Below are 25,998 nucleotides of genomic sequence, written 5' to 3'. Positions count from 1 at the left end.
AGACTATCCTTAGCCCATTGTATGTGCTTGTGTCCCCCATCAAATAGTAATTGACTATAAAGCTGTGGGTTTATTTCTGGGCTCTCTGTTCTTATCCATTGATCCATGTGTCTGTTTTTATGCCAGTTCGATGCTGTTTTGATTACTATTGGCCTTATACTATAGTTTGATATTAGGTAGCATGATTCTTCCAACTTTGTTCTTACTCAGGATTGCTGTTGCTGTGCAGAACCTTTTGTGGTTCCATATGAATTTTTGAAATATTTGTTCTAGTTCTGTGAAATACATCATTGGAATCTTGATGGGAATTGTGTTGAATCTATAGATGGCTTTGGGTAGTATGGGCATTTAAATGATGTTAATTCTTCCTATCCATGAACATGGTATGTGCTTCCACTTATTTGTATCTTCTAGTTCTTTCCTCAGTGTCTTAAAATTTTCCGAGTACAGATCTTTTACATCATTGGTTAGGTTTATTCCTAGGTATTTTATTCTTTTTGTAGAAGTTTTGAATGTGATTGTTTTCTTAATTTCCCTTTCTGTTAGTTCATTATTGGCATATAGAAATGCAATTGATATCTGGATATGAATTTTTGTATCCTGCAACTTTGCTGAATTCATTTATCAGTTCTAGTAGTTTCTTGGTGGAACTTTTGGGATTCTATTTGTACACTCTCATGTCATCTGCAGATAATGACTATTCTTCCTCTTTTCCAACTTGGATGCCTTTTATTTCTTCTCCTTGTATGATTGCAGTGGCTAGGACTTCCAGTACTGTGTTGAATAAGAGAGGTGAAAGCGGACATCCCTGTCTTGTTCCCGATCTTAAGGGGAACACTTGTAGTTTTTCCCATGTGTAAGATGCTGACAGTGGGTTTGTCATATATGGCCTTTAATATGTTTAGATATGTTCCCTCTATTCCCACTTTGCTGAGAGTTTTTATCATAAATGGGTATTAGATTTTATCAATTGCTTTCTCTGCATCTATTGATATAGTCATGTGGATTTTATCCTCATTTTGTTTATGTGGTGTATCACATTTATTGATTTGCAAATCTTGTTCCAACTTTGCATTCCAGGAATAAATCCCACTTGATCATGGTGTATGATCTTTTTGATGTATTGCTGTATTCAGTTTACTAATATTTACTTGAGGATTTTAGCCTCTATGTTCATCAAGGATATGGACCTATAATTTTCTTTCTTTGTAGTGTCTGTCTGGTTTTGGAAATAGGATAGCGCTGGCCTCATAAAATGAGCTTGGGAGTCTTTCCTCCTCTTGGATTTTTTGAAATAGCTTGAGAAGGAGAGGTATTAATTCTCTTGGAATGTTTGGTAACATTCACCTGTGAAGTCACCCAGTCCAAGGCTTTTGTTTGTTGGGAGTCTTTTGATTACTGCTTCATATTTATTAGGTGTAATCTGTCTATTCAGATTCTCTGATTCTTCCTGATTTAGTTTTGGAAGATTATATGTTTCTAAGAATTAATCCATTTTGTTTGGGTTGTCCAGTTTGTTGGCATATAGTTGTACATAATATTTTCTTAGAATCCTTTGTATTTCTTTGGTGTCAGTTGTTATTTCTCCTCTTTCATTTCTGATTTTATTTATTTGCATGCTTTTTTTTTTCTTGATGAGTCTGGTTAAAGGTTAGTCAATCTTGTTTATCTTTTCAAAGAACCAGTTCTTGGATTCATTGATCTTTTGTATCATTTTTTAAGACTATTTCATTTATTTCTGCTCTGATCTTTATTTCCTTCCTTCTAATCACCTTGGACTTTGTTGTTCTTTTTCAAGTTCCTTTAAGTGTGAAGTTAGGTTATTTATGTGAGCTATTTCTTGGGTTTTTTTGTTTGTTTGTTTGTTTGTTTTTAGATAGACCTATAATGCTATGAATTTCCCTCTTAGGATTGCTTTCCTTGTGTCCCACAGATTTTGGATTGTTGTGTCCTCATTTTCACTTGTTTCATGGTGTCTTTTGATTTCTTCTTTGATCTCATTGTTGACACATAACATATTACTTAGCTTCCATGTCTTTGTGTGTGTGTTTTTCATTGTTCTTCTTCTGATTGATTTCTAGTTTCCTAGCATTGTGTTCGTACAAGATGCTTGATATGATTTCAGTCTTCTTAAATTTATTGAGACTTGTTTAGAGTCCTAACATGTGGTCTCTCCTAGAAAATGTTCCATGTACACTTGAAAAGTGTAAATATTTTGCCGCTTTGGAGTTGAATGACCTGAAGATAAATTAAATCCATTTGATCTATAGTGTCGTTTACTGCTACTGTCTCATTTATTTTCTATCTGCAAGGTCTATCCTTTGAAGTCAATCGGGTGTTAAAATCCCCGACTATGACTGTGTTTCTGTCTGTCTCTCTCTTTATGTCCATCAAGATTTGGTTTACTTATTTAGGTGTTCCTATGTTGGGTACATAAATGTTTAGAAAAATTATATCCTCTTGTTGGATTGTTCTCTTTATCATTATGTAGTGTCCTTCTTTGTCTCTTACTATTGGTTTTAAAGTCTATTTTGTCAGATACAAGTACTGCTACCCCAGCTGCCTTTTTCTTTTCCATTTGCATGACACATCTTTTTCCATCCCTTTACTTTAAGTCTGTGTGTATCTTTAGATCTGAGATGGGTCTCTTGGAGGTGGCACATATATAGGTCTTGTTTTCTTATCCATTCAGCTAATGGTTTAAGCATAAGCCATTTGCATTTAAAGTGATTTTTGATGGATACATATTTAGTGCCATTTTATTGTTAGACTGTTTTCTTCTGGTTTTTTTTTTGTTTGTTTTTTTCTTTCTCTTTTTCTTCTTTAACATTTATTGTGGTACTGGTATGGTGTAACTCCTTTAGCTTTTTCTTGTCTGGGAAGCTTCTTATTTTTCCTTCTATTTTAAATGATAGCCTTGTTGGGTAAAGTAGCTTTTGTTGTAGGTCCTTGCTTTTGATCACATTGAATATTTCATGCCACTCCATTCTGGCCTGAAATGTTTCTGTTGAGTAATCAGATGACAGGCTGTCTTGTAGGTGAGTACCTGCTTTTCTCTTGCAGCTTTTAGGATTCTCTCCTTCTCTTTAAATCTTGTCATTTTAATTATGATGTATCTTGATGTAGGCCTCTGAGAATCCAACTTGTTTGGGACTCTCTGAGTCTCATTTTATCTGCTTCTTTGTATTTTCTGACTTATATGTTTAAATTAATCAGTTGTTAAGCTGATCTATTGTTAAACTAATCAAACTGTAATCAGTAGCCAGTGCTTATGCACTACAGGGTTGGATAGGGTAATTTCTGTAGGCGGGGCTATTGCTCCCCGAAGGCTGATGCCACTTGGAGGGGAGTGCTCTGCCAAAGAGAGATGGCTCCTGTAGTATGAGGAAGGACTCAAGACAGGGATCCTGGCAGCTGTTCCCTCAGTTCTCGCTTCAGAGAGAACAACACTAAACTCTCATGCATCTCTAGTCCATTCCGCTCTCCCACTACTGGAGCCCAGGATAAGTGGCTGCAAATGAAATTTTGTGTGTTAGCCCTTTAAGAGGCTCTCTTAGTCTCTTAGCCAGCTCTCCCTAGCAGAGAGAAACTGTGCTGCTTTTCACAGCTGAATGTTATCTGGGTTTCTTCCTAGGTCTGGTGCTGTAGATTGGGGAGCTCAACTTGAGGATTAGACCCCACACTTCTCAGGGGGAACCACCCAGTCCCTGGAATATTCCTCTGGAACTTAAGCTGCCACCCATGGGAATGCAGCCAGCCAGCCCTCTCACACCTCCTCTGCACTTCCTACTAGCCTCCTTGTGGTGAAGTGGTTTCATCTGTCTGTCCTTGGTTATAAGGCTTCTCTCCAGGTAGTATCCAGGATGGTTACTCAGGATGATTTCTCTAAAATTAAGTAATTCCAGATTAGTCCTGGGAGGAGGTTAATGTAGCTTCCGCTTCTCCACTATTTGGATCTCAATTTTTCTATTTAAAAAAAAATTTGTTTGTTTGTTTGTTTGTTTATTTATTTTTAGAGAGGGGGGAAAGGGAGAAAGAGAGGGAGAGAAACATCACTGTGTGGTTGCCTCTCATGCTTCCCCAACTGGGGATCTGATGTGCAACCTTATAATGTACCCTGACTGGGAATCAAACCAGCAACACCTGGTTTGCAGGCCAACGTTCAATCCATTGAGCCACAGCAGCCAGGGCTTTCAATTTGTCCATTTTTTAATTGGATTGTTTTCTTTGTTGTTGGACTAGATAGCTTTTAAGTCAAAATACAAGCTTTCTTAAAAATGGAAAATTGATTCCATAGATTTGAAATGCTATCTAGGTTAGAAGAAAAGGAACAAAAATGTCCATTTTTAAAATAGAATAGTAAGGATACATAATAGAGAAGTTTATGATTAAGTCTTTTCATTTTAATTAAATGTTTGCATTGAAAGGAAACATTTAAACATTATACATTTATGTAATATTTTAGAGAAATTTATATTACATAATACAGTTTTTATTTCAATTATCAGCATCAGCAGCATCCTCTTACATTACCTTCCAAACATTTATTCGTAATTTATTGCATATTAGGCACCTTGCTCAGCATTTTACAAGTATTTTCTCATTTGATTCTCTTCATAGTAATTTGCATTGTATTATTATTCATGTTTTATGGAAGATTCCTGCCAAGTCAGGAATCACACCTCTGACTGGCTTCAAAATTAATGGTCAGTAAAGTCTAGTCTAGAATTAATTAACTAGATTACCTTGAGTAAGACACTTAACTTTCCAGGCCTCAATTTAATAAAACAAAACAAAATAAAGTAAAGGGATTAGCCAAAAAATATGCATGTATAACTCATAGATATAGACAACAGTGTGGTGATGGGGGGGTCAGGGGCTAGGTGGAGGTTGCTAAAGTGGGGTGGGGAATGGCGACATTTGTAATAATGTCAACAATAAAAATAAGGTTAAAAATATATGAATTTTAAAAAATGTACAACAACAATATAAACTTCTTTACGTGTTCAGTAGCACTTTAATTTATGATGTTCTAATTTTGGCTTTAATTAAATCCTAGAGTTTAAAATATCTTTAGTAAGCAAGGGAAAATCTTTTTAAAAAGTACCTAGGTAAATAGAACCTGAATAAAGGTTAGAAAGGAAATAAAATATCCTATGAAATATATACTATTGCTGTCATCCTAGCAGGTTTGTTTCTAGAGAGAACATAAATATAAACAGATTGTTATAAAAGAGGGTCTATAAAGATGTCTGTTGCTGTGAATGCTTTTAAAAATTCCACGGAAATTGTTACTTATGCAGAAAGAGACTTTGGCTGAAGTGCTTTTTAATCTTACAGATTGGCTTGTAGTGCTAATCAATTCTTTGCTATTGAAGGAGACTCTGAGTAACATGTCATAGACCCATACTTGAGTTCTGACATGGAATTTTTTTTTAAGTATATTTTATTGATTATGTTGTTACAGTTGTCCCAATTTTTTCCCCCTTTGCTCCCCTCTACCCAGTACCCCCTTCCCTTCAGCAATCCCACCCCCGTTAGTTCATATCCATGGGTAGTGCATATAAGTTCTTTGGCTTCACCCTTTCCTGTATTATTCTTAACTTCCCCCTATTTTGTACCAATCGATTATGCTTCTTAATCCCTGCACCACATCCTCACTTTTCCCCCTCCCGCCTCCCAGCTGATAACCCTCCAGATCCTCCCAGCTGATAACCCTCCAGATGATCCCCATACTGTGATTCTGTTCCTGTTCTGGTTTGCTTAGTTGGATTTTGTTTTTATGTTTTAGATTCAGTTGTTGATAGTTGTGAGTTTGTTGTCATTTTAGTGTTCATAGTTTTGATCTTCTTTTTCTTAAGTAAGTCCCTTTGACATTTCATATAATAATGGCTTAGAGATGATGAACTCCATTAGCTTTACCTTTTCTGGGAAGCACTTCATCTGCCTTTCCATTCCAAATGATAGCTTTGCTGGATAGAGTAGCCCTGGTTGCAGGTTACCTTTCATCACACTGAGTACTGCTTGCCAGTCCCTTCCTGCCTGCAAAGTGTCCTCTGAGAAATCAGCTCCTAGTCCTATAGGCACCCCCCTGTAGGCAACTCTTCGCCTCTCTCTTGCTGCCTCCAGGACTCTCTCTTTATCTTTCACCTTTGGCATCTCAATCATGATGCATCCTGGTGTGGTCCCCTCTGGGTTCAGCTTGCCCGGGACCCTCTGTATTTCCCAGACCTGTATGTCCATCTTCTTCACAAAACTTGGGAAGTTTTCCTCATTTTTTTCAATTCTTGCTTCCTCATTCTGCACTGGTTGACTGTTTTTTCTTCCTGATGTTCCAAATCATTGATTTGAACCCTTGTTTCCTTCCCTTCACCATTGGTTTTGTGTGGATTTTCCTTTGTTTCACTTAGTGTAGCCTTCACTTCTTCTCTTATACGTTTGCCATACTCAAGCATATCTGTCAAACCTGTGAGCATCTTTACCACCAGTGTTTTGAATTCTGCATCTGTTAGGTTGTCTGTCTCCTCATCCGTTAGGCTGGCTATCTCCTCGTCGCTTAGTTCTCCCACTGGAACCTTGATCCATTCCCCCATTCTCCTGTCTCCTGGTTCTGACAGGCTCCTGTGTTTATTTGCCCCCGCATCCCAGGCAGAGCTGTCGCTCCTGTTATGTTGTAAGGGCCAGAGCCTTAGGGATTCATCAGTACAGGGCGACCTGTTGTGGCGCTGTATGTGGGGGAGGGGTCCGAGAGGGAACAATGCCAGCTGTCCAACACTCACCCCTTTTCTAGGCTCCTCTCCCACTTCTGCACTGGACTGGCACCCTTCTAGCTGCTGCCCTGGCTGTCGTTCCCAGAGTGAGTGATCTGCAAATGTTCTAGGGCTGTGGGGACCCTTTAAACAAGCGGTCTCTGCTGAGAGACTGGCAGTTCCTGCCTCCACCCCAACCCCCACTGGTCTGCACAGTAGAAGCAATGAGGCTTGATTTTGTCTGGTGCTGGGACAGTGAGCTACGATGTCCAATGAGGAGCTGGGAGCACTCCCCAGGTGTGCCTCCCGACTTTTTAAAACACGTGACTGCGTTTTCTGCTGGGCTGCCACTGCTGCTGTGCTGCCACCACCATACCACGTCCTCTCCGCCCTTCCTACCTGTCTGGATGAGTATTTCTTCTTTATATCTTTGTTTGCTGGACTTCCATGCAGTTTGATTTTCTGGAACTTCTGGTTGCTTCTAGTTTTGAGGTATTTCTTCTTAGCTGTGGAGGGAGATGCAGCATGTCTGTCTATGCATCCATCTTGGTCAGAAGTCCACCCATTTGTTCAGGGTATCACCATTTTTGTTTGGTCACTTCTAATTTAAAAAAAAAAAAAAAGAAAAATTATCCCCAAATACCTTAAAGCTGAAACCTGAACGTCAATTAATTTTGGCTAATTCCTCCTGGAATCATCTTTCTGGTTTGACTGGTACTCTGCACAAAGCAATGATTCCCATAGTGGAGTCTTTCTCTGGGCTCTGTTTGGCTCTCAGTAAGGCAGTGGCCCTCGGTAGGGCAGGCCATACCTCTTTCCCCCCTCTATGGAGAAGGCAATATGGATTAAGCTGAAAAATTACCTTCTAAAACTGAAAGGGATTAGACTGCTTCTTGAGAACTGTGGATTTGGGATATTTTACAAATGGTTACTACTACAACAAAAAAGGTAATTACAAAATGTATACATCACAGCATGCTTTTAAAGGCACTTTGCATTGTGCTCATATTCCCTTAAATGTTCCCAAAGGTGCTCAACCTCTAGCTCAACTAGAATCTCTGGGAGAGGCAGGGACAGTTTGGTGAAAAAGACATTGGGTGAGGGTTGGGGGAAGTGAAAGGAGAAAGCAGCTTTCCAGTTAAAAGATCAGTTCTCTGTTTAAAAGGTCAGCTTCTGGCAGGCTGGCCTCAGGCAGAGTCAGGGTCAGGGAGAGGAGCAGAGGCAGGGCAGGGCTGGGTGCTCTACATCTCATTCAGGTCAAACAGAGTCTGGTCCTGCATCGTTTGTGTACAGGTGTTCCTCTTTGGGGCATTTCAGTTTATCTTCCAAGTCATCAATTGTCTTTTCCAGCTTGGCGATCTCAGCAAACCCAGCCAGGTCTCTGCCTCCCTGAGTTGATCAGTAAGAATCTTTATCTCTTCCTCATATTTTTCTTCTTTTTTGAGAGTACTTTTCTTCAGCAGCACTCAGACACTTCAGAGTCTGGTCCATCAGTCTGATCTACTTGTCCATCTCTCCGCAGCAGGACTGCCAGCTCAGCTTGTGCCTCTCCCTCAGTAATCACCAACTTAAAAGTCACCCCTTCAGACTTCCTATCTGCCTCTTCTGCAGTGTGCTTAGCTTCTTTAAGTTGGATTTCCTGCAGTTCTATCTTTTCTTCATCTTTTAAAGCTCAGTTTTCAATAACCTTCATACCTCACTCTCATGGGCAGCTTTCTCAGCTTCCTCCAGCTTTTGCAGGGCAGTGGCCAGGTGCTCCTGAGCACGGTCCAGCTCCTCTTAAACCAGCTGGATCCTAGGGTTCCAGGAGGCCACCTCAGCCTCAGCCTGTTCCTGGGCCCACCTTTCTCCCTCCACTTCCCGCTGGAGGTGCTCGGCCCTCTCCTCTGCATCAGCGGCCTGCTGCTGCACAACTCAGCTCCTTCGTTTCACCACCTGGATGGTGGTGATACCGGCCATGGTGCCCACTCAGCTCCTGCTCCCGCTTGGTTTCCTGCTTCCTCTGCTTGGCGCTGCAGCCACTCCTCTGAAATATTTTTAACAGACCTGCCCCTCAAGGAAAAAGAAAGTGATAAATGGTTTAACAGGTGCATTAAAGAAACAAATTATTTTATACTGTTTTAAACTGTACAAAGCTTAGCAAGAGAATCAATGTTTTACCACATTATTTAAGTTTTAATTTAAGCCAGACTTGACAGAGATGAAAAAAATAAGACTACAACCTATAATAAATATAGATGCAGAATCTTTAGTGAAATACTGTCAGAATCTTAAGTTCATGTTTAAAAAAAATATTTACAGTAAAATTGACTTATTTTTTGCAGTACAGTTGTATGAGTTTTAACACATGTATAAATTTGTGTGACCATCATTACAGTCTGTATACTGAGTATCACCCTCAAAATCTCGGTGTAGTTCCTTTGTAGTCAAACCCTCTATCTGCTGGTAACCTCTGGCAGTCTGCTCTTTTCTCCACCACTATAGTTGTACTTTTCCAGAATGTCATATAAAAGTATGTAACTTTTTGAAACTGTCTTCTTTTCATCATCATCATACCTTTGAGATTCTTGTTGAGCATATCAATAATTTATTCTTGATTTATTGGTAGATTGATTGCTGTGTGGTATTAGACTTTGTTTATCTACTCAGCTGTTGAAATTATTTAAGTTATTTTCAGTCTTCATGATGATGAATACAACTGCTATAACCATTTAGGTACAGGCTTTGTGTGAATGTAAGTTATAATTTCTAGGGTAAATACCTAGGAGTGTACCAGCTTGCCTCCCCTAACAATGTATGAGTGTTACAGTTGCTCTGTATCTTTGATATTGTCAGGTATTGTCGGTTTTAGTATTGTGGTCTTTTTTGTTGTTTTGTTTTTTAGACATCATAATAGATACATAGTGGTAACTAATTGTGGTTTTCATTTTACTTCTTGAATAGGTGTTAAGCTTTTTTTTTTCATGTGCTTATTTACCACTTAATATATCTTCTTTGATGAAGTGTCTATTCACATCTCCTGCCCATTCTTTAATTGGTTTGTATATGCACCACTATGATTATAGCAAATTCTAAAAAATGCACACTCATTTCTAGGGCAGTGGTAGTACTTACTGGCACTATGAAGGCAATTAAAAGTCTGAGAACTCTTCTTTCTGACCAAAGGAACTGTGGTTCCAAGAATGTGGGGAAAATTCCTGTTGCTTTTTTTTTTTTTCTATCCTCTAGCATAGTAGTTTTCAACTGGAGCAGATTTTGCCCCCCTCCCCCCAGGAATATTTGACAATATATGGAGACATTTTTTGTTATCATAACTGAAATGGCCAGAGGGTGCTACTGGTTACTAGTAACTCCAACCTAAGTAGAGGAAGAAGAAACTTTGGGTTAGAGGAGAAAGGAGAAATAAGAGTAGGAGATCTGAAGAGCTTTGAGAGTTTTTGGCTTCTGAGAAGTTTTGGGAAGTGAAGTGATATTTCTTTGATTCTTTGACCTTTTCATCACAGAATCACAGAATATTAGATAGGAAAGAATCTGGGAGACCATGTAACCTGATTCCCTTAATTTTATAGATGGGAAGACTGAGACCAGATAGCATCCAGGATTTAAATTTGAGTAGCTGGGATTTCAATTTAAGACTTCTAAGTCCAGTGTACTTTGCTTTTTACACGCCATTGCTCCCTTCTCTCTTTTTGTGTTTAAAAATACATTCTGTTTACAATAAGGCCGGGTGAGAGCTGCATGCTAGGGAAAGATGAAGGGAGGCACTTAGATTATCATCTATGCTGACTCATTGTCAAGCAGAACCTCTGTATGGGGCTAAAGACAGGGAATTTCTGTTTTTCTTTGTGCTCTGACTTAGAAACCTGACCTTGGATAATGGAACAGGAAACCCAATTCTTAGGTTATATTAATAGCTCTCTTTAGTCTTGAGGACTGTCAGACTAAAAGTGCCATGGAATGACTTACAGCTTTCATGTATGACAGAAGCAGAGAAAAAGGAAGAAAAACATTAGAGAAAAGAAAACGGAAATAGGGCTGCATTTCATGGGGCTAGTAGAATGCTGTGAAACCAGTGTTTCAGATCCTAACCTACTTACAAATAAATTTTGAGGTAGTATTATTTTAATATTCCTTTTTTAGGTGCTTCCTGTTTTCAAATCTGGTCAGAATAATTCTAGCCTTTTCCTATACCACCCTTAAGATTTTAGTATACTTACTCCTGTAATGATTTTATACATATGAGGAAATTTTACTGGTTATTCTTTGTTTATGGATGCATTTGATTGATCTCTAGAGTTTAGCAGAGCAGCTTAAGAAGATATTTTGAGATGAAGTTAAAGTAGTTTCTTTACCTTTCTTACCCAGCGTTACATATATGTTTTTATTTTGTTAGCTCCTGTTTTCTCTGTACGAAATAGGGATAATAGTATTAGCCATTCATAATGCTATAACTTAGTTCAGGTTAGTAAGTTTTCCATATCTCTAACAGTCTCAACCAGGGTTCCCTATCTGAACCACAGAACAACAACCAAAAAAAATTATTTCGGTGATTACCTTCTGAATTCTCCTTCTATTTGCACAGATATACCATTCTAGAGGTGTAGAACAGTTAGTTCATTGCCCAGTGGATGTCTTCATTTTCTCATGGAACACCTGCAAGAGTTCAGTAGCTATGTTTTGTCATTAACTCACCACCATTGCTACATAGGGAAAAAGTGGGTTGCAATTGATGAGTGAGTGCAAGTAAGAAGGACTGTAGGGATTTTTATCTGTTTTGTCCTTTTTGGAGAAATATTGTGAGCAGTCATAGGTGTAATTGAGTATTTTCTCAAAAAATATGAAACATGTATACTCATTGTGATTGACTCTAAGCAAATGATTGTTTACAAGTGGAAAATGCCTTATAGGAGGAAATACTTTTTAAAATTCATAGACATTTTTTAGCAGTTTTAGGTTAAAAGAAAAAACTTGAGTGAAAAATACAGTTTCCATATACCCCTTTACTCTGTCTCCCAGTTCCCTGCCCCTACTTTATAAATCCTCACCCAAGTATATGTTTATTGATTTGAGAGAGAGAGAGTAGGGGAAAGAAGAGAAGAGAGGAGAGAAGAAAGTAACATTGATATGAGAGAGAACCATCAATTGGTTGCCTCCCGTAAAGGCCCTGACCAGAGATCAAACCCACAACCTAGGTTTGTGTCCTAGGGGACTGAACCTCCAACCTTTTTGGTGTACAGGATGATGTTCCAATGAACTGAGCCACCCGTCCAGGGCTCAGTTTCCCCTTTTTAACCTTTTGTTTTTATGTGATACATTTGTTACAGTTGATGAGTCAATACTGATATATATCTATTTTTAAGTATATTTTATTGATTGTTATTACAATAGTTCCAATTTTTTCCCCTTTGCTCCCCTCCGCCCAGTACCCCCCTTTCCCAGAAATCCCACCCCCCTTAGTTCATGTCCATGGATCGTGCATATAAGTTCCTTGGCTTCGCCCTTTCCTATATTATTCTTTTTTAAAATTAATTTTTCATAACTATAAAAAATAACAATTCCCCCCTCTCAGACTTAAGACCCTTTGTAATCTTTTAAAGGACAATGGGCGAAGGTCTCATGCTCCTCTACCTGCTTCAAGCTGGACATGGTCAATCTTTTTTAAAGATTTTGTTTCTTTATTTTAGAGAGAGGGGAAGGGAGGGAGAAGGAGAGGGAGAAAAATATCAACATGGAAGAGAAACATCAATCTGTTGCCTCTTGCATGCCTCCAAAGGGGGACCTGGCTTGCAACCCAGGCGTGTTCCATGACAAGGAATTAAACTGGCAACATTTTATTTTGTAGGCCAGTGCCTAACCTATTGAGCCACACCAGCTAGGGCTAATATACTATTAAGTAATGTACATAATTTGCATTAGAGTTCACGCTTTGTGTTGCACATTCTATAGGTCTTTTTTTATTATTGTAATAAAAAAATACAGAACATTAAATTTATCATCTTAACCAAAGTGTACAGTTCAGTAGTGTTAAGTACATTCACATTGCTGTATAACAAATCTCTAGAACATATTCATCATAAAATAACTTTTTAAAATTATATGAGGCTGGTAAAATTATGGATTTATTTCATTTTTCAAACTTTCTGTAACATTATAAGAAAATGCTTCTATAAGAAAGAGCTGACCAGCAGCCTTTCTGGGAGCCAAGAGGTAGCCAAGGGTTGCAACTATCGGGGCTTTGAACCCCCAGCATCACCCCTCGAAATATATGACTTAATTTCAAACCTAGAGACCTCATCTATGGCTGTCTGCCTCCAATGCCCCAGCTCAATGGGAAACTCCCTGTCTAGTAGAGGCTTCAGGATCATGGATGAGAGAACAAAATTACCCAGGACACTGTCTTTTGTCTGGAGGGAGGAGAGACAGCAAACTTCTCTAGTGGAGAAGAGTGTTGAACACTTTCTCCTGGTCCCTTTTATTGAGGAGGGGATTTGGGAGACACAAGGTCAAGATTTATGAATGATCAATAAGCTTTAGACACTTGAGTTACAGTTGACAATTACTGATTACAGATATCAATGTAAAGAACACAGTGACCACTCTGTCAGGGTCTGATAAACATCCTGGCACCACAGTGACATCAGGTGCAAGACTTCATACATTTTTAGCTACACACTGTTTATAATTAACTAAGAAATAAAAAAAAAAGCAGAGCAAGCTCTAAAGCATAATATGCATTCTTCAAATCCGATTCCCGTGGAAACCTGCGTAGCCTTTAAGTCACGTCTGCCTCTACCTTCCCGATTTTCCAGTCAAGTCTTATAGGCCTCCGGGGGATGGGGGCTAGCTTGCGGCTTGGCTACAATTCTCAAAACCACACAGAGTGGTCCCCTACACTCATCTTTCCCGAGATAAAAGGTTATCTTCATTGGCCTGCTCAAGTAGATGAGGTTCCTGATGGAGCTGTAAAACTGCCCACAAACTACCCATTTTCTTTTTGGAACTCATGGGACTGCTTTTTCAGGCCCAAAGGATATATTTCCTTACTCAGAAAATAACGTAAAGTATGGAAAGCCAAATAAATGAAAGGATTTAATGAAGGTTTATTGGAGATAGGTAACAATCTGAAAGTGAAATTTTCAAGTTAACAGACATCAGCTAAACAGTCAAATGCATCTTCTGATGCTGAAGTTGAAGAAAGACTCGTTTTTCAAAGAAGATACTGACCATGAGGTAAAAGCCAGTAATGAGAGTGTGACTAAAGCAATTGACATAACCACTCCAACAGCTGCCATAAGAGAGAGAAAGAGAAAGGCAGAAAACCATGTAGAAACCAAGGAGGCTGGAGTAGTGACAACAGCAACAGCGTTTGTTAATTCCAAAGTGAGTCCTAAGCAAGGACAGACTGCAGCTACAGAGGTCAAGATTCCAAAACCACCGATGTAGGACATTGAAAAATTAATACCTGCCTTTTATCATCTAGTGGTTATGGAATGAATGATGCCTTTTAACCCTGTTGCCAAATATGTTGCCCCCAGAATACAACAAGGATGCCAGCCTATTAAACCGAGCATGCTGTTGTCCAGGGACAGCCAACTGACATGGAGTCTACAAGATTCTTCCCCATGTGGGAAGGTCACCCTCCCGTCCCCACCCCAACTCTTATTAGGGATTTCTGGACCCAAGGGTAGGTAGGATGACGACCATGTCCATCTTGAAGCAGCTAGAGGAGCACGAGACCTTCGCCCATTGTCCTTTATAAGAATATAAAGGGTCTTAAGTCTGAGAGGGGGGAATTGTTATTTTTTAATGTTATAAAAAATTAATTATTATTTTTTAAAAAGACTAATACAGGAAAGGGTGAAGCCGGGGAACTTAAATGCGTGACCCATGGGTATGGGCTAAGGGGGGTGAGATTGCTGGGGGAGGGGTGTTTGGGCACAGGGGAGCAAAGGGGAAAAAAGAAATTGAAATTGTTGTAACAATATAATCAATAAAATATACTTTAAAACAAAAAAGATTCCAAAACCAAGAGGCACACCCAAAAAGGTGAAACAGACCTCTGAGAGTAACACAGTAACTGAAGAAGACAAAAGTAAGATAAAGTGGCAAGAGGAAATCACCTCAAAAGCAGTTTTAAAACGATGAAGAGGGCCAGGGGAAGAAAATAAGGAAAGAGCCAGACAAATAAGGAGAGGAAGAAAAAAGTTGAATTAAAATAAGAAGAAGATCAAGAAGAGAAAAGATGGAAGAAACTTTCAGACTGCTCTTAAATGTGCTGAAAGGCCATCATGAAAAAGGAGCAGGAGAATATTCAAGCAAGAGGAAAAATAGAAACCAAGCACCAAACAACATGTAATGTACTATAATAAAAGATATCTCATTTCAGACTCAAAGCATTAATCCAGTTACTGAACAGAAAATACAAGTGAAGCAAATGAGATAAAGATCTTGAGAGAGACTCATTGGACTCATTTCACACACACACCCCCGCCTTTGATGTAAGAATGTTCCATATTCTAAATTGAGGACTTCATTAATGGCATTATTACTGTGTCTTGATAGTTAAATTTCCTGTAAGGTACACACTACATCCTAAGGTTAGCCATCATGCCTATTAAAAGTTTTTTTTTTCCAAGCTTAAAATGAAGTTTTGTGTCTGAAGATTAGAATAAGCTCAGATGAAGATTAGTGGTTGTACATTATTTCATTTAGAAAATATAAAAAATTAATTTTGTTTTGGAGTTAGGTGTTAAACTGGAATAGCTATTATATCCCAGAAAATGGGGTCAGTTGTACCCTTCCTTTGACATTGCTTTGTTAAATATTTAGAATCTTTTTTAATCCTAAAAAACATAACCTTAAGAAAACCAAAAGGAAAGTATAACTAAATTTTTTATTTTATTTTATTTTTATCCTTACCTAAGGAGACATGCTCATTGATTTTAGAGAGACGGAAAGGCAGGGTGAGAGAGAGGGAGAGAAACATTGATGAGAGAGATAAACAACAATGGGTTGCTTCTTATACAGGCCCCAACTGGGGACTGAACCCACAACCGAGGCATGTGCCCTGACCAGGAATTGAACTTGCAACCTTTCGATTTATGAGACAACACCCAGTCAACTGAGCCACAGTAGCCAGGCTAAGTGATATAACATATTTATTTCAGGTGTACAACAAAATGATTTGATATTTGTATATATTACAAAATGATCAACTCAATTTCTAGTTGATGTACATCCGCACACATAGTTACAGATTTTTCCCTTCTGATGAGAACTTTTAAGATCCACTGTTTAGCAACTTTCAAATACACAGTACAGTATTATTACTATGCTGTACATTACATCCCCAGGACTTGCTTATTTTAAAACTAAAAGTTTGTTTTATCTTTTGATCACCTTCACTGAATTTGCCCACTCCTCACCCTTCACCTCTGGCAACTGCTAATCTGTTCTCTGGCTTCCTTCCTTCCTTCCTTCCTTCCTTGCTTCCTTCCTTCCTTCCTTCCTTCATAGAAGTGAATCTTATACTGTACGATAGTTACCTTTCTTTTAGCATAATGCCCTCAGGGTCTATCCATGTTGTTACAAATGGCAAGATTCCCTTCTTTTTTTATAGCCAAATAGCATTCTTTTTTTAAAAATTATTTTTAAGTATATTTTATTGATTATGTTGCTACAGTTTTCGCAGTTTCTTGTCCCTTTGCTCCCCTCCACCCAATACTGTCCTTCCCTCCAGCAATCCCACCCCCCTTAGTACATGTCCATGGGTTGTGCATATAAGTTCTTGGGCTTCACCCTTTCCTATATTATTTTTAACTTCCCCCTGTCTATTTTGTTCCTACCAATTATGCTTCTTAGTCCCTGCACCATTTCCCCATTTCTCCCCCTTCCTCCTCCCAGCTGATAACCCCCCAAATGATCCCCATACCTATAATTCTGTTCTTATTCTAGTTTGCTTAGTTTGTTTTTGTTTTTATTTTTTAGATTCTCTTGTTGATAGTTGTGAGTTGTCATTTTAATGTTCATAGTGTTGATCTTCTTTTTCTTAAGTAAGTCCCTTTAACATTTTGTATAATAAGGGCTTGGTGGTGATGATGAACTCCTTTAGCTTTACCTTGTCTGGGAAGCACTTTACCTGCCCTTCCTTTCTAAATGATAGCTTTGCTGGATAGAGTAATCTTGGTTGTAGGTCCTTGCTTTTTATTACTTTGAATACTTCTTGCCAGTCCCTTCTTACCTGCAAAGTTTCTTTGGAGAAATCAGCTTATAATCTTATAGGGCTCCTTTGTAGGTAACTCTCTTCTTTTTTGTTGATGCTTTTAAGATTCTTTCTTTAGCTTTAACCTTTAGCATTTAAATTATGATGTGTCTTGGTGTGGTCCTCTTTGGATCTAGCGTGTTTGGGACTCTGTGCTTCCTGGACTTGTATGTCTCTTTCCTTCACCAAATAGGGAATTTTTTCCTTCATTATTTTTTCACATAATGAAACTTTTTCAATTTCTTGCTCTTCCCCTTCTCCTTCTGGTACCCCTATGATTCAGATGTTGGCATGTTTAAAATTGTCCCAGAGGTTCCTAAGCCTCTCCTCATTTTTTTCAATTTCTATTTTCTCATTCTGTACTGGTTGACTGTTTATTTCTTTCTTATGTTCCAAATCATTTAATTGAACCCTGGTTTTCTTCCCCTTCCCCTTTGGTTTTGTGTGGATTTTCCTTTGTTTCACTTAGCATAGCCTTCACTTCTTCCTTTCTGAGTTTGCTGTACTTAAGGATATCTGTCAAGTCTGTGACCATCATTATCACCAGTGTTTTGAACTCAATGTCTGTTAGGTTGGCTATCTTTTCATCACTTAGTTCCTCCACTGGAACCTTGATCCGTTCGCTCTTTTGAGCCATACTTCTCTGTCTCCTCATCTTGACAGGCTCCTGTGTTTGCCTTTGTGTCTTAGGTAGAGCTGTCCCACCTGTTACATTGTAAGGAGCAGAGCCTTCCTTTTAGTCAGTTGGGGTTTCACCATGTTGTGGTGCTGTATGTGGGGGAGGGGTCTGAGAGGGAACAATGCTACTTGCTCAGCATTGACCCCTTTTCCAGGCACTTCTCCTGCTTTTGTTATGGAATTGGCCTTTCTAGCTGTTGCCCTAGCTGTGGCTCCCAGAGTGGGTGGGTCTGTGGACATTCTAGTACCATGGGGACCCGCTAAACAAGCGGACTCTGCTGAGAGATTGGCAGTTTCTTTCTCTGCTCCAACCCACAATCAGAAGCAATGAGGCTTTATTTTCCCTCATGCTGGAACTATGAGCAGTATGGTCGGGTCTGGTGCTGGGAGCGCTCCCTAGGTGACCCTCCCTACTTTTAAAAATGTATTACTGAACTTTCCACCAGACTGCCAGTGCCATCACCACCACACTGCTTCCTCTCCACCCTGGCTCCGCCCCTCTTACCTGTCTGGATGAGCATTTCTTCTTTATATCTTTGTTGGATCTCCATGCAGCTAGATTTTCCGGAACTTCTGGTTGTATCCAATTTTGAGGTAGTTATATTCTTTCTTAGTTGTGGAGGGAGATACAGTGTGTCATTCTAGGCCTCCATCTTAGCTGGAAGTCCCCAAATAACATTCTATTGTATATACCAATGAAAATATACTACATTTTCTTAACCATTCATTTTTGATGTACACTTAGGTTACTGACATGACTTGACTATTGTAAATAATACTGCAATGAACCTGGAGGTACCGATATCTCTTTAAGATAGTGATTTTGTTTCTTTTGGATAAATACCCACAAATGAAATTTGCTTATCTCAACACATCAGTTCATCCTAGAGGTTTTATAAAATTTATATTGGTCATCATTGTTTCCGTAGTTTCCTAGGTATCATTTTTAACATAGACTCTTTCTTTGGTTGATTTCTTTTTTCTTTTTTTCCTTCTCCACACTTTGCTTTTCAGTGCAGTTATTCAGGAAAGGAAATTGCCACTCTTCACTTATCCCTTGACCAGCCATAAGTTTCAGGTTTTATTATTGCAGTAAAAAGGCTCTATGGTGAGTGTGTATATTTGTCTGTATGTTTGTGTGTTTTGAGAAAGTGAACCATGTTGGTACTTGATGGATGCAGCAATGTTCAGAGTATCAGAAACTTGAGTCCTACAGGATATTGACATTTTCCATAACATCTTCATCTAGCACAAATATGTGCAGAAGTTCTGTGTCAAACCTAACATTTCTCCTAGATGATTCTTGTTCCTATAGTAATTATGTTTTACTATTAGACTTGTATGACTTAAATTAACTTTACATTCTCACCCAGATAATTTAAAGTAGTTCTTTCTCTGCTGAACAGAGTTATCTGAAGTGTGAGCTTTCCTCATTTATTGTCAGTAATGCGACTTTGAGGTATGAAAGCGTATCTTTTCTAGATGTGCATGTTAAGCTCTACTGTATTTTGGCAGTCATCCTTGTGTCTTCAATGCAGAACTTTCAAGCTGATTAATTTCATTTAAAAGAAGTGTATGGGGATATTTTTAAAATTGTTTGGCTTAATTAAAGCCTAAGATATTCCCAATAGCTTATTCCATTCCTCAGATGAAATGACAAAGCGAGGGAAAAAAAAAGACAGTCTTCAAAGATAATACATTCAGCCAAACTCTTTTGTAAAGAATGCTTAGTTTTTTTCTACCCTAAGTAAATCTTCCCTGGAGCCTTTCTTGAACTACTTTCAACTTTCAAGCTAATGTAATATTTTCTTTCTTTGAATTCCTGTTAAGTTCTTGCACCTCTTACTTTTTTTCCTGCCTTGCCTTATGATTTGAATAGTTGTTTTATGTTCACTACCAAATTATAAGGTGTTAGTAGGTAGTGTGTCTTGCTCATTTTTGTGCTTTTCGCAGTGCCCTCACAATACCTTGCTCAATAAATAGCTAATGACTTGAATGAAATAATGGCATTTGGACATTTTAGATTATTTGAAATTTGCTTACCAGTTAGGCTAATGCAGGATGCTATCTTATTAATAACCATTAAGGAGGGCTTTCTTCTAACAAAAAATACAAAATGCTTTTACATTTGGTTTTTCTGAACTGAACTCATAAACCTAGAGAGGACTTAGAAATAAGTACCACCTGTGCTTTGTATCTTGCAGAATAGAATCTTAGTTAAGGCTGGTTACATAGTTGGCTAATAGTAGAGCTAGAAAGAGAACCTAAGTTGTTTTTATCTGCTCTAGTGTAATTGAACAGTAATATTTGTTATTGCTGTTAGGAATAACCTCAAATTCATTACTTGGCACAGAGGAGATTAAGAAGCTTAAAACATACTTTATACCTTTTGATTTGTGATCTCCTTGGCAAGTTGACAGGTATGCATTATACATTAAAATGATTTAATAAAAAGTTATAATAGTGATACAGAATTTTAATTCTATAGGGATTCAGAGGAAAGAAATCAAGAGTGATGATTTTCCCTAACTTATGGATGAGGTGGAATTTCATCTGAGCCTTAAGGAAAGGTCCGTCCAAGGAACAGTACAGAAATTGTCATGCTAAGACACTTAAAGACAGTGATAAAAAGAAGACAGGGACTTTCGGTCAAGATGGAGGCATAGGTACACATGCTTTATCTCCTCGTGTAACCACAGAAAGAATTACAACCAGATCTCAAAAACAGATAACCAGAACCATCAGAAAATCAAGCTATATGGAAGTCTGACAACCAAGGATTTAGAGAAGCCCCATTCATCCACATGGTTAGGACAGCAGGGTCACATAGATGGGGTAGAGAGGCGGTGTAGCTCCGACAGGCAGTGGTGGCGGCAGCAGAACAGACAATCCCACATTTACGTGTGGTGGATAAAGATCGAGAGGGATAACTTGGGAGTGAGCGATCACAGCCCCAGTCCAGACTGCACAGCCCAGGGTTCCAGCACCAGGACGATAAACACCCTTTCTTTACTTTTGGCTGTAAAAACCCATGGGGGTTGGGGCGGCAGAAGACACTGCTGGATTTGAACCACTTAAAGGGCTCCTCATGGTCTTAGAATGTATGCAAACCCCAGAGCAGCAAAGAACTTACACACAATATCCATGAACATGAACTAAATGGGGTGATTGCTGGAGCGAAGGAGGGTACCAGGTGGGGGTGGGGGTGGGGGAATAGGGACAACTGCAACAGCATAATCAATAAAATATACTTAAAAAGTAAAAGATAAAAAACAAATAAAAAGACAGAAACTTGACTATCTTTCTTTCTAGTCTAATAGCCTGTGTATTATATAGCCATTATATTTATCATGATTTAGCATTGTTCAACCTATAATATTTCTTTTTAAATCAATAATTACTTGAATGTGTTTAGTGCCCAAAGTATTGTGTTAGGCTTTGTGCATTATATTAGACTTAGTACTCAAGTTTCAATATTCAGGCAGATGCATAAGCCCAGTTAGCGAGCTGTATGGGTTTATTATATATGAATATAAAATCAATTATGAAAATGTGTTCATTACAATAGTTCTTGTAGTCTGCATAAGGAATAACTTGGCCAGCTAATCTGAAGCTATTTAAACCTGCTCTCAGAAGTCCATATATCTTAAATACAGCAATAACAGGTGCTCTTCTTTTTCTATTATTCTCCTGTGTTCATGGAAACTATTGTTTATGTACATTGCACATCTTTTGGGGATAACACACACCCTTTGCAAAGAAGCATTGCAAATATCAGTGAACTAATTACACTGTTCATGTTTGTATTACTGCCTAGTATATACTTAATAGGTTGTTCCAGGTTATAGCTTTAGTAAAATAGATTAAGAAAAAATATATTCATCTGTGTTGTGAAATACTGAGGTAATGATGTCACTATATAACAGTTGAATTGGGCATACTCTTAATTTTTCATATGGATTTTTGACATGTTTACCGTTATAATTCATTCATAATTTCAGCGTTGTTGTTTTTTTCTTTCTTCAGAAGGGTAAATGACAGAATGATGTGTAATCTTGTTTTCCAGTATTGTGTGAAGAAGAAACACTTCTGGGACATTTCTGAGAACTTTGTTGCTGTTTAGATTAAAACATTCTTTTTAGTAATATAATGAATGAATAATCCATTCAGGTATTTTGAAAGTATAACCAGTCATTAGAAAGCAAAATGTTGTATAGGAAAACTCTTCTCAGGCCCTGACTGGTGTGGCTCAGTTGGTTGGGTGTTGTCCTGCAAATGAAAATGTCACAGGTTCAATTCCTGGTCAGGGCACATGCCTGCATTATGGGTTCAGTCTATGGTCAGGGCACATACAACAGGCAACCCAATGATGTTTCTCTCCCTTTCTTTCTCCCTCCCCTCCCATCTCTTTAAAAATAAATAAAACCTAAAAATAAAAATAAAAATAAAAATAAGAACTTCTCAGTCAGCTCAGGTAGAGCTCATTAAATTGAATTGGAAAAGTATTAAAACGGTTCAGATTGAAAAAGTTTTAGACTTTTTTGTTTTTTAATAAAAGTGATATTCTACTAAAAAATAGCATTGGATAGTATAGTGTTAATATTACATAGGACCAAAACATTTTATGTCTATAACAAACCTAGATGAAAAGATTGCCCCTTTTTTATAAGAAAGGAAGGATGAAGCCTCAGGTCTGGGAATATCATTGGAACAAAAGAAAATAAATACAGCTTAATATTCTAATAGCCCTCAGAACAACAATGATAAGCTCTTTAACAATAAATATGATCAAACTTTTTTATTATAGGGAATATACTAATTGAATAAGATGTAATTTTTTATCCGTCATATAAATGGGAAAGATTGATAATAACAAATACAGGGAAACGAGTACCCTTGTACACTGCTGGTGGGTGTGTAAATTGGAAAGTTGGCAGAATCCCTCAAAGTTAAAATGATTGCACTACTTTAAAACCAGCAGTTTCATTTCTAGATATCCGTCCCATAACTATTCTTGAATAAAAATAAATGCACAGGAAAAAAGTCCCTGTAGCTATGGTTGTATGGAAACAGTTAAACAGAATTATTTGCCAAATAGTGACAGACAGAGAATGAAACACTCTGTAGTGTAAAAAAGAGTTACATCTGTATATCCCTTGATGGAATGATAATAATTTATATTGTTAAGTTTTTTAAAATTGCAAATGTATATGGTATGGTCCCATTATATAAAACAAAGAGTATCCCAAATGCTGAATATGTGAGTATACATGAATATATATATATAATTATTTATATGTAAACAAATAGAACAATTTTAGGAAAGTACATACAAACTTCTTTCTGAGGTTATTTCTAGGAAGTGTTGGGATTTCAGATGTATAAAATTGAAGACAGTTTCTGTACAGTAACATTTTCAACAATAAAGTTGTATTCCTATATTATTTGTAACAAAAATGCAAGTAGTCATGTTTGTTCCACACAAAAATCTGTGTCATATCCAGCAAATCAGTATTCCCATCACTTTCCCTTCTCTAGACTCTTCATTTGTTGTCTTCCTCTGTTTTGATTACACCATGGCATAAGGGAAGTGAGTGTGGTCCCTGCTTTTGATAACTCTGAGCATATGAAACTTTTGGGAAATTCTCACTGGAATCTTAACTGTTCCAGGGGTGGAGTTTAAATGAAATGGCAAAGAGAGGAGCAGGGTATCACCATAGTCCAATATCTGTCCCTTGAACCTTGAAAGTCCCCAAACTGGATCTGATTAGTGCCATGGAATTGATAGAATTCAGAGAAGCTTCTTCTATAGGCTGATTAATATCATGGGCGATTAAAATTATAAACCAGATTTCCCATTTAATAATTTACTATGAGCTTGTTCTCTCTTTGAAGGCAGTCTACATAGGAAGCTTAATTATAAATCATAAAATTATTTAGTGAGCATGGAAATAGAATAAAGGGTTCATCTTGTTTGGGACTCTCTGAGCTCCTTAGACTTGTGTGTCTTTTTCCTTCACCAAGTTAGGGAAATTTTCTGTCATTTTTTTCAAATAGGTTTTCAATTTCTTGCTCTCTCTTCCTTCCAGCAGACCCATGATTCAAATGTTGGTACACTTGAAGTTGTCCCAGATGCTCTTTATCCTATCCTCATGTTTTTGAATTCTTTTTTCTTTTTACTCTTCTGAATAGGTGTTTTTTGCTTCCTTATATTTTAAATCATTGATTTGATTTTTCTGCTCCATCTACTCTACTGTTGATTCTTTGTAATTCATTCTTCATTTCAGTTAGTTTATCCTTTATTTCTGATTGGTTCTTTTTTAAGGTTTTCTTGTCCTGTTTTATGTTATTAAAGTTCTCAACCATTGTTTTGAACTCTGGTAGTTTGCTCACCTCCAATTCATTTAGTTTTTTTTCTAGAGATTCCTCCTGTTCTGTTTTTTTTCTTTTTAAGTATATTTTATTGATTATATTGTTACAATAGTTCCAGTTTTCTCCCCTTTGCTCCCCTCTGCACAGCACCCCCCACCCCTCAGCAATCCCACCCCCACCCAAGTCTATGCTCATGGGTCATACATACAAGTTCTCTGGCTTCACCCTTTCCTATATTCTTCTTTTTAAAAAAATGTAATAATTAATTAATTATTAACAATATAAAATAACAATCCCCCCTCTCAGACTTAAGACCCTTTATTATTCTTATGAAGGACACTGGGCGAAGGTCACGAGCTCCTCTAGCTGCTTCAAGCTGGGCATGGTCATCGTCCTACCTACGCTTGGGTCCAGAAATCCCAAATAAGAGTGGGGTTGTGGAGGGGAGGGTGGCCTTCCCACATGGGGAAGGATCTTGAGACTTCAGGTCAGTTGGCTGTCCCCGGACAAAGGTGTGCTTGGTTTAACAGGCCGACATCCTTGTTGTATTCTGGGGGCAACAGATTTGGCAACAGGGTTAAAAGACATCATCCATTCCATAACCACTAGATGACAAAAGGCAGGGATTAATTTTTCAATGTCGCACATTAGGGGAAAAAAAGGGTTTCTTTGGAGGAATGTGTGCCAGGCATACCTCAACTGTCCAAAACCCTTTTGCCCATTATACTTAGTTTGGGCTGAAGGAAATATTTTAGGTTTCCCCCCTCTCAGACCTCTGGGCCCTTTCTGTCCAACCCATTAGGATAGCAAAGAAAAACCAGTGTTAAAGTGAAGCCCACAGACCACCCCATTCTTCACCAACCCAGCCACTTAGTTCAGCCAGACCATTGAGTCTCAGGAGGCAGCGATGCAGACAGAATTAAGTGAGGCCTATACGTACAGACAATCACACAGGTAATGAGATCATAGGCTTATGCCCTTTGAAAACAGAAAACACATGTTATTTATGCAACATAACCCACAAACATGTCTCTAAATCTGTAAGACTGTCTTATTGGAAAGACATCCAGTTGCAAGGCATTTGACATTCTTCTTGCCTGTAAATTAAGCATCTTTGATGATGCCACAGACATAGTTTAACTTTAAATGAAAACAAACTTTAAATGAAGAGAAACTTTAAAGACAGTGAGCTACACTATTTTATAGTCTACCACTGAGCATTGTGATTTTCCTTGAATCACGATTTTTCTTCTTAAGATTACCCTCCTTGTCATTAAAGGGACTGCATTAAGTCCATTTGTAATTTATCCTGTTCATTTATATTAACACAACAAGAGCAGCAAATGATCACTTACGATCTTTTGTTCTGCTTTGCTGGAACTTACACAAGGAACCTTTAGGGTGACCTTCAGTCTGCCCTTCAGGGCACAGAAGCAGAACCACATACCTGGCATTCAGCCTTGCCTGTAAACACCTGTCTTTTCCAAGTCCTTCAGGTTTTCCATTGTGCCTTAAGGTCCCTTCTAGCCATCTTTCAGGAAAGCATCTTCATTCCTTCCCTGGAAAGAGTGCCATGGACCACACAACCAACCAAGGTACCAGGCCTTTTTTTCTCGTGGGCTTTTATTACCTTTGAAAGTCAATCCTAGTTCCTCAGGGCTTTTTGGTAACAACCAGAGCCCAAGCATGTCTCCTTTAGGCATGACATTCCAGTCAAAGTCTTGGTAAAAAAAACTGGTCTTATTAGTTTTATGCAAAGAAACTTCTGTCATTATTTACTTCTTCACAATGCCAATTCTGGAGGGATCACATAGGGAGAAAAATATACGGTGTGAAGGCAAATCCTTGTCCTTCTAATATTCACTAAAATTGCATTTCCATTCTTTATATTTTCTTTTTTTCCCCCACTAAAAATTTTTTTGTTTGTTTTCACATTAC

General features: G+C 38.1%; 1 protein-coding gene and 2 pseudogenes across 3 annotated transcripts in view; 2 read left to right on the top strand and 1 right to left on the bottom strand.

Moving 5' to 3' along the window:
- Positions 1-25,998, top strand: part of MICU1 (mitochondrial calcium uptake 1) — a 237,564-nt gene that overhangs the window by 13,069 nt on the left and 198,497 nt on the right. The gene's annotated exons all lie outside the window — the stretch shown is intronic.
- Positions 7,991-8,708, bottom strand: LOC150010267 (tropomyosin-like; annotated as a pseudogene).
- On the top strand, positions 13,583-15,115 carry LOC150010266 (PC4 and SFRS1-interacting protein pseudogene; annotated as a pseudogene).

Source organism: Furipterus horrens, unplaced genomic scaffold (assembly GCF_987537825.1).
Source record: "Furipterus horrens unplaced genomic scaffold, mFurHor1.1.pri manual_scaffold_5, whole genome shotgun sequence".
NCBI classification, from domain to species: domain Eukaryota; kingdom Metazoa; phylum Chordata; class Mammalia; order Chiroptera; family Furipteridae; genus Furipterus; species Furipterus horrens.
Note: the sequence above shows the minus strand (reverse complement) of the source record. Positions and strands in the feature narration are given on the sequence as shown.